Raw genomic sequence first — 9763 nt, 5'->3', positions numbered from 1 at the left:
GCCAGCAGCTCCCCTCTTCCTGGCACATGCTGGAGCCTGCCGGGGGGGCCTGTGGCCTCCTGCTGCCCGCCCGGCCTCACCGGCCGCCCTGGGATCGTCCTGCGCCCGCTGCGCCAGCTCCCCAACCCTGGGTGCGGGCGGCCCGGCATCGGGACAGACACCCCGGAGGCTGGACTGAGGCCGCCGTGCACAGGCACTTCCTTTTTCCTGAAGGACTCTGAGCCCGGTCTGCCTGTGGGGCTGTTCTCAGAAAGCACCCCGAAACCTGAGCCCAGCTCTGTGAGGTCAACTGCCTGCTCAGTTGAGAAACGGGCCTGGGTCCTGGCTCAGCTTCAAGGAGCCCTAGACGGAGACAGTGCCCTGCACCAGCTGACCTCGCCTTCCCACCCTGGGGACCCTCGCTTTCCCAAGCGGGTCACCTGTGGCTCCAGCACACGGACCGAGCTGGGGCGGGAGGGCTGGCCCCAGGGCCCTCGGTCAGGAAGGGCATCTCGACGTGGCCCCGCAGCAGGACGGCAGTGAGAGTGGGAGGTGGCCCCTCGGCCCCGTGGCCACAGTTGCTGCGTGGCTCCGAGGCCCCAGTGCCTTGCTCACTCGCGTAGCTGGACGGTTAGCAGAGCTCAGCCTGATGTTGGTGATTCATTTCTGATGCGAGGGCCTTCGGGGGGCTCAGCCGGCTTGTGTGTTTGTCGCCTCTCCCAGAATGAGGGCCTTCGGGGGACTCAGCCGGCTTGTGTGTTTGTCGCCTCTCCCAGAACGAGGGCCGTCGGGGGGACTCAGCCGGCTTGTGTGTTTTTCGCCTCTCCCAGAATGTCTTATTTTGTAATGACTGAGATACTCTTAGGAATAGCCGCACATGTATATGGTTAATGTATATGGAAATTCAATATATTTTCTAGTTGAAGCATTCTAAAGTAATCGATGTTTCTAGCAAATTGTCATGATTTCAACTAATGAAATGTCCTTTTGTGCCCCAGTCCTTGGCTTAACAACGTTGTGACTCTTGTAACAGAAGTATGGAACGCGTCCATCCTGTTCTGATGTGAGGGAAGAGAGTGTGTTCCCAGCATGAGGTGCCTAATGATTAGTAAGGAATTGTGGGCAATACATTAACCACTGTATCCAAGAACCCTCTGATTAAAAACATTTCCACAAACTGTGGCCTGCAGGGCGTGTCCTTTTCCTGCCCCGCCCGACAGGCCCCCACCCCTGCCTGGGGCCTCCCCTGCTACCTCTTCCCCATGGCCTCAGTGTCAGACCCTCAGGGCTCCGTGGGGGTGGGCAGGGGCTGGTGACCCTGGAGCCGGGGTGGCACGTCCCCTTTGGTCCCCTCTGAGACCAGGCACACATCCTGTGCTGACCTTGGCCCTGTGGCCAAGTTCCCCCTGCATCTCCTGGGCCTGCCAGAGCAGGGCGTCCCTCCTGGGGCCAAGCTGTCCTTGACGCCTGGGGCGGGCCTCTGCAGGGGACGCCCAGCTGCAAGTGAGTCCTCAACTCAGACCCCGACGGTGTGTCCTGTGGCTGGGGCTCCCCGGAGAACCTGGCCACAGCCCCCCAGGCGGTGGGCCCCCGAGAGCCGCCCTGGCCCCCCTGGACGGTCCCGCCCAGGCCAGAGCCCGCACCCTCACGCTTGTCCACCGCGCAAAGCCGCCTCCTTCCCTGAGTGGGCGCACGTGGCAGGCTCTGCGGATAGGCAGCCTCCATTTTGTGGTTGCCATGACGACAAGTTGCCAGGTTGGAGGGCCAGACTGAACACTGACTTGGGCCGGCTCGAACCGGTCTGAGCCTGCTCCAGCAGGGAGGGGCCCGAGAAACGCTGGTCCAGATCTGTCCCCAGCTGACCTTGGTGCTGAGTCTGGGGGGGTATCCTGTCGCCGTGGCCCACGAGGCTCGTCTGGAGTTCTCCAGACGCTGGGACCCCACCTGCGGAGGCCCTGGCCCTGACCGCGGGGGCTGGTGTAGGACCATGGGCCGGAGCAACGGGCTTGGAGCACCGGGTCCCATCCACCCTGTTGTCGCCAGACCCGAGGAGCCCAGCACCTGTCAGGAATTTGCAGCCCCAGGGCCTTGGTTCTCCCTCCCCGATGGCTACCCTTGCAGGGGACCTACGCACCACCCTCCTGAAGAGAGGGGCCCTTGGGGCTCATGCTGCCCCTCCCACTCCTGGAGCCCCAGAACCTGCCCCCCCCCCCAGCCCTGCCTCTTGATGGGGCACACGAGCTTTGTCCCCTCCAGGGCCCTCACAGAGGAGCTGGTGGGGGAGGGGCGTTGCTGGGAGGTGGCCTGCATACCTGCCTCTGGACCAGAAGCTGATGGGCAGCCTCAGTGGACAGACAGTGGACAGCACTCTGCAGGCCAGGTGGCCAGCCCTCATGGAGACCTGCGGAGCCCCATCTGGGCCTGCTGCTGCACCCCCACAGAAACCTCAGGCGCACAGCGGCACCCTTTGGCCACCAAGGCCACCCTGGTCTGGTGCAGGCTTCACCTGTGCAGGTGTTGGCCCCACTGCGCTGCCGCTGACATCATCCCAGAAGCAAGTCTTTCAGGTGAGGGACAAGACCCCCTCCCGCCTGGGGCCTCTTCTGGCAGAACCACCCAGATGGCACAGGCAATGGGACAGATTCCTGCAGTCCCAAGTGCCCTGGCCCAAGTCCCTGGGCTGCGCCCCCACCATTCTCCAGAGTCGTCCCCTCTTCACACCTCTGACGGGTGCCCAGGTGCAGGTGGGAGCGGGTGGGAGGAGCCTGACTGCTAGGGGCTCTGCCTGCAATTCCAAGGCCTGCCACCAGAGGGCATGAGGTCATGAAGCTTTATTTATTTATTTTAAGATTTTATTTTTTTAAGTCCTCTCTACACCAACGTGGGGCTCGAACCTACACCCCCGAGATCAAGAGTTGCACGCTCCACTGACGGAGCCGGCCAGGTGCCCCAAGCTTCTTTAAATCATGAGGGGTGGTGTGGCCTTACAGAGATGTCCCCCGCCTCCCCTGCTGCCCTTCCTGCTCTCCAGCGGGCATCTGAAGCGTCTATCCAGAGCCTGGGGGTTTTCTCCTGGACCTAAGGAAAGAAAGCTGTGGCCCCGACCTGCCCAAAGCCCAGAGGGTGTGAACTCCACCTGCCCACCAGCCTGCCGAGCCTGACCCCTCTAGGTGAGGTGTTTGTGCCCCAACTCCTGCTGTGACATACGCATGCTCCACACGGCCCCCTCCCCACCCTCTCTCCTTGCAGGGGGTCACCCACCACCTACGGAGGTGGGGACTGAGTCCTCTGAGGGCCAGCCATGGCCAAGGTCCCTGTCCCCAGCCCCTGTGGACCCGGAGGGTGTGCAGCTGACACTACCCAGTGTACCCAATACTGGCTTCTCACTGAGACCCCCCCTTGCCGAGGGGTGCATGCTGCTGCTATGTCCATTTTATAAAAAAAAAGGGAAACTGAGGTCCAGGGCAGCAGAAGGGTGTGATGGGGCAGGGCCCCTCCTAACTTCCTGTTTATAGCGGCTGCAGGATCTCATCTCTTCACCCCAAAGCCATTATGATCACCATGGCAACCAGGCCTGTGTTTGTTCCAACAGGTTGGCAGAACCTGATGAAGGACTGCAGGGTGGGGGGCATTGGCTCTGAGATCCTGGCTCAGGACCTGCCAGTCCCCAGGGGAGAACATCAGCTGCCCCCGCCCCGATTTCTGTCCCGTGCAGGGGTAGGAGGAGCCCGGCTCCCCTGCTCCCCTCCATCCCAAGCAGTTGGTGCGTGGTCCTGAGCACCCCTGTCCCCATGTGCCTGGCTGTGCCGGGCCAGGATGGAAGCAGGGCCTGGAGGCAGAGAGCCTCCAGGAGGAGAAGCCACCCTGGGAGCTCCGTGTCTCCTCCAGGGCAGCGTGGACATGTGTGAGTTCGGACCTAGGAGCTGAGACAGGCGGTGTCCCCATCAGAGCAGTGTGTGCCCCATCCTGGGGTGATGGGAGAGGTGCTGGGTCCCCCCTGGGCTGGGGAAGCCAAGGCCATGCTCTCCCCATACTCCCTCCCCCGTCTCCACCGAACGGGGCTGCAAGGTGGGAAGTTCACAGCCTGGCGGCGGAGCTGCGGCCAAGCTGCCTCCCTGTGATTGGAACTCTGGTCCTCCACCTTCAGCCCACAGCTCAGCCAACCCCTGGCCTCCCCCCAGCAAATCATCCTTGCCTCTGGGCCTGAGGGAGTGTGTTCTGGGCCTGTCTTTTGATTTCCCACACTGCCTGGGGCCCCACCATTAGAGATGAGGTCCTTCGGGTTAAAAACATCTCCAAATCGGTGGATCCCCTAAGTACAAGGTCGGCTGATGATCCAGCAGGATCGGCCAAAGGCAAGGAAGGGATCCGGAGACCCAGTGCACCTCAGAAGTCTCCAGAACCTCTGAGCAGCCCCTGCGTGTCTTCCAGGCCCCCCTAGCACCACCTGGAGCTTGTGAGAAACGCAGCTGGGCCGCCCCAGCCCAGACTCCTGCAATTAGCAGGTAGGTCTGGGGCGGGGCGCAGCAATCCGTTTTCACGAGCTCTCCAGGTGGACACGGCGCATTGCTCGTTGCTCGTGCCAGTTTCAGAGCGGCGCCAGGAGGCGCGAAGAAGAGCGCAGGCGTGGGGTCCCGCCCAGGCCTGGACGTTCCAGCCGGCTGTGAGACGCGGCACCCGGCCCAGCCGGGGCGTCGGGGGCCTCCCCTGCGCCGTGGGGACGCTGACCAACAGGTGAGGTGTGTGGGGGAACGTCCTGGGATAATGCCTGCAGCACCCCTCGCCCCGGGGGCAGACTGGTGGCGGAGTTGACGCAGCGGTCCGAGCTTGGGATGGCAGGCCCTTCCGGAAAAGTCTGCGCTGCGGCCCGGGCCGGTCCTACTCGGTTTCTGCGACTTCGGCCTCCCGAGGGTGCCCGGGGGAGGGGGTCCTGACGCAGCACAACCCGCTCCCCGCTCCGCACCCATCCGTGGCTGGACGGCCAGCTGCGCGCCCCGCCCCCCAGGGAAGGGGGCTCCCTGGCCCGACTCCCCTGCGGAGGGCGCGCGCGGTGGGGGGGGGGGGGGTCGTGGGGCGGGGTCGCGGGAGCGGCAGGGGCTGGCCTGGGGGCGGGGCTAGCACTCAGGCCCCGCCCCCGCCGCGCTCAGTCGTCGGCGCGGCTGCGAGCTAGCTGTGCCGGGCGTCCCTGGAGTCGGTGCGGAGCGCGGCATCTCCCGAGCCCCAGAGCCCCCGAGCCCCAGAGCCTCCGACCCCGCGCCCCCGGCCCACGGTGAGTGCGCGGACTCCGGGCGGGTTTGGGGCGCCGCGCCCTTCGGCCGCCGCCACCGCCGAGAGCCCGGTCCGGCTCCTGCGTTTGCGGACCTCGAGGGGCGCGGGGAGGCCCCCCGAGGAGGAGGGCGGCGGGAGGTGGGGAAAGCACGCCCCCGACTCCGGGGAAACTGAGGCCGGCGCATGCTCGGAGGGACGGGTCTCAGGCACTACTCTCCGCCCGCGTCCCCAGGAGCGCCAGAGCCGGCGGGGGTCGGGGGGGGGGGTGGCAGCAGGACGCCCCTCTGACCCCGGTGCCCCCATCCCCGCGGAGGCCGCAGGTGGGTCCGGGCCGGGGACCTCGGAGACGCTCGGCGAGGTTTCCCAGGCAACCCGCTGGGGGGCAGATGCCCCCAGGCGCCCCTTCCTTCCCTCCCTGCCGCCAGTCATCTGAGGACCCCGGTATCCACGAAATCCCTCCAGGGGCCGGAACGGTATAAAACAATACGCACTCACCAGGCTTCTCAGCTGCCCGCGGACCACCCGCTCATCGGGGAGGGAAAGACCTCGACGGAATTGGGGGGCCCGAGGCTTCTGCGGGGAGCACGGAGAGGGAGGGGCGGGGCGGGGAGGGCGCGGCGAGAAGGGATGTCGGTGGGCGAAGTGGGAGGAACATCGCAGTGGAGACAGGTGAGTAAAGGCCGGCGGAGGGAGCCTCGGAGGAAGGTCAGACGGAGGGGTTTCATTTTTCATGCATTCATTCTAGAAGTATCTGGGTAGCCCTTTACACGAGACCCCACGCGTCATAGGGCTTTAGGTCCGGCTAGAGGGCTGCCTACAATGCACATTCCTAGGCCCTTCCCCAGGGATCAGGGTGCAGTCGGATCTCAGGGAGCAGCATTTGTAACGGGAGCACTGTCTAGGGGGCCACGAGGACATGACAGCCGGACATCCAATGGGAAGAGTGAAGGGGGGGTTGGGCTGGGAAGAGAAGACCCAGAGGGTGACGTGGAGACCGGCATGTGGGACCAGATATCCTGTCACTCCCCCTGCACAGCCAGGGTAGCTGCAGGGGACCCCTGCCCCTGAGTCTCCAGGGACCAAATTTTGGTAAGAAGGGCCCTAGTGCTCTGAGATGTTTATCATAAAGGTGTTTATTCACTAAGTGGGTGGTGGCTGGCCACAGGGGACACTAGTTAGGGAGACAGATAGGGCTCTGGCTCAGGTCTGTGGCCCCCAACCCACCTGCTTTGGCACCACCCAAGCCCCCAGGTGGGCTAGCAGGAGACAGGGTGGCTTAGAGCCCTTGGTGTGAGTCCTGGCTCCAGGCAGGTCACCCCAGCCCTGGGGTGTGAAATGGGACAGTGATACCCACTTTGCAGGACTGCCACTGGGCAGTCAACCTGGGCCTTGGGGACAGCCAGGGGACAAGGTGGGCCTGGTAATGTTGGCTTGGCTCCAGTGCCAGTGGGGCATCCAGCTCCTCGGCCAGCCTCACCTCACCCATTGGACAAAAGAGAGCTGGGATTCTGGCCCTGGTGGCCCAGCGTGAGCAAGGATGCGGGCACATCTTGTTCTGTGCACCTGCCCAGCCCAAGGGGACAGAGACCAAGAGAGCTCAGGCAGGAGTTCCGTTGGGGCCTGGCAGACAGACGGAGGGCCCCTGCGGCCAGGGGGTCAGCCGCACACCCACTGCTGCTGCGGCTCTGGGCGAGGTGCTGGCTGGCTCCCAGGTCCCAGGCCATCGGCTGCAGCAGTATCAGTACCCGAGCAGTGGAGGGTTTCCAGGGAAACTGGAGCAGTGTCTGAGCACCCAAGGATGAGCCATCTTTCCCAGACACCTGTGCCCAGTGTCACTTTTGCCCCCATCCAGTCAACGAGCTAAGGGAGGGAGCGCCGCAGAGAGGGAGGCCAGCCTACCTGGACCCCAGAACTCAGCAATGCCAGGAGCTTAGAGCTTGGACACTGGAGTCAGAGGCGTCCATCCCTGGCCACTTGCTGGTTCTGTGGCCTTGAGTAAGCTCCTGAGCCTGGGGCCTCAGTTTCTCCAGGTAGATGAGGGGAGTAGAGCAGTACCCCCTTTCTGGGGCTGAGATTGTGGGGCAAGGTGGCCCCCCTCTGTGTTGAACGTTTCATTCTCAGAGAGGCTCCCGATCTCTGCGGCCACTTGGCTCCTGCGTCATGTTTGTCTCTGGGACCGTGAGCCCCTGTAGCCCCTGTCACTCGGCAGACGCAATTGGCGGTTGCCCTGGCAACAGCTCAAGCAGTGGCTGCTCCCCTAGCTTTGGGGGGCTGCGGGGGTAGCAGCCTCTTCCCCACAGCTAGAGAGGAGAAGGGGGGCCCCGATGCCCGGCCGCCTTGGGACCTCACTGCTGACGGTAGGGGCGACAGCGTGTAGGACTGCATGCCCGCGCCACTGCGCCCCCCCCATCTTTGCAGAGAGGCTCCGGGGGCGGGCAGTGGTAAATATGAGGAAGGCGGGGCCTCGTTTCAGGGGTTGAGCCGGCTGCTCTCTCTGTCCCCAGCTCTCAGATGAGGCCCTCTGAGCCCAGTGTTCCCCGGGGCTCCATAGGACTGGCGTTGGGGCATCAGGCGGCAGGCCGAGGTGCTGTCTGCAGGGGTGGCCTGAGCTGGCCGGCAGTACAGAGCAGGGATGGCAGCGCTGGGGCCACGGAGAGACAAACACAGCGGGGGGGGGGTCAGGTGCAGGACTTGGGGGTGTCCGGCAGGCCCCAGTTCCAGCGCTGCCGGCAGACACGCTGAGGACGAGGTAGCAGGTGTTCACTAGAGGCTTGCAGGGATGCGGCCATGATCCCTGGGGCGCTGGCCTGGGCACATGGGGCAGGGCTGGGGCTCACCTGGCTGTCCCACCACGAACTGCCCGTGAGATCTGGGGCAGGAATAGGTGCACCCAGCTCAGTCCCCGCTCCCTATTTTGTCAACTGCAATGATGGTTGTCTCTGCCCAGGCTGTGCCTGGCCCAGAGGGACCCTCCGTAAGTGGACGCATGAGCTCCACCGAGAAAGGGCAGTGAGTCCAAAGGCCCTGGGGTATGTTGAGGGGAGCGTGATGCATGCTCTACACCAGCGGCTGGCAAGCCTGGGGCAGGGAGCCCAAGGGGTGGGCACCGAGGGGGGGATTCAGCCTGGCCAGGGGGTCGGCACTTTGATAGTTTTCAGCAGGGCCACAAGGAGACCACCCTGGGGTTTTGGGGGAGGCTCAGGTTGTTGCCTGGCTCAGGGGGCAGGTGGGTGCTGGGCCGGCCAGTGCTGTGGGAGAAGAGGGCCTGCAGCAGCTTCGTGGTCCCACTGCCCTTCCCCCTGGCGTCTGCAGGGGCCCCTGAATCCCCTGAAGGAGGCAAGCCGGTGTGACGGTGCCTGGCAGGGCAGGGGGACTGGAGATGACAACGCGTACACGTGGGGACACTGCTCAGGGACACTGCTGGGGTCCTGGGCTCAGCCCCTCGCAGGGCCGCAGACTTGCCTTCCAGGCCTTGCCCGCCGCCAGGCTCTGTCTGCGCAGAGCAGAGTGACCAGGCCCCACGAGGGGCCGCTTGGCCCAGGCTCTAGTCGGTGGCACGGGGCCCCTCCCTGTCCAGACCCTGACATCTGGGCTGCTGCAGTGCTGTGGCTCGGTTGCCATGACAATGTGGGCCAGTTCCCAGACAGGAGAGGGACGGGGAGTCGTGGCCCCACACCCCAAACCTCTGAGGAGGGGCAGGACTGCTCCACAGTGTCATTTCTACTGATTACGGGGAGCAGGGTCTCCTCTGCAGAGCGGCCAAGGGAGTGAGGGTGGGGCCTTGCCCTGGCCATGCTTGGTGGGTCAGGACCCCCAGCGGCCCCCCCTGCGCATGCTGGCCCCTTGGGGTGAAGGGGTCAGGGAAGGCACTGTGGCCACAGCGCCCCGCTGGCCTCTTCTTGCCTAAGCTTCTCTGCGGGACAAGGACACGAAGGGTCCGGGGAGGGTTTGGCCTCCTGCAGGAGCTTTGTCGGCCCTGGCCCCAGACTGGACCCTCCAGGCTGGGTGACCCAGGCACCCCTCCCCCACAACTCCCTTAGCACAGCCCCCAGGAGACACAGGCCCTTGCTGCTGAGCTGTCCTTAGACCCCAGGGACACAGCGAGGGGACCCAGCCCCGAATGGGTGGCGGGTGGAGGTGTGGCAGAACGGGCCCCCTATGTGGTGGAGTCCACAGCTCCCAGCAACGGAGCATGGACTATACCAGGCACAGTTATCACCTCTCACGCCCCATCCCGTCCCCAGGGTGACCCTGCAGGGATGACCCATTTTGCAGATGGGCTATGAAGACTTAGACCAAGGGACTGGCCCCAGGTCACCAGCAGGAGTACCCGTGGCCCCCTGGGTGCCCAGTGCCGTCCAGCAGGGGGGCTGAGCTCCAGGGAGGCTCAGGTGACCCCTCCTGCTCCACGGGCAGCCCCATCAGGAGGCTGCGCCTGGCCGCCAGGGACGCAGCTCGGGCAGGTTTCTGGCCGATTCAGCCTTTGCTGGGCGTGCACCTGATGTGGTTACCGGGG

The sequence above is a fragment of the Ursus americanus genome, chromosome 2, assembly GCF_024610735.1.
Source record: "Ursus americanus isolate L20-20 chromosome 2, mUrsAme1.1.p, whole genome shotgun sequence".
NCBI classification, from domain to species: Eukaryota; Metazoa; Chordata; class Mammalia; order Carnivora; family Ursidae; genus Ursus; species Ursus americanus.
This window is presented reverse-complemented; position numbering follows the sequence as displayed.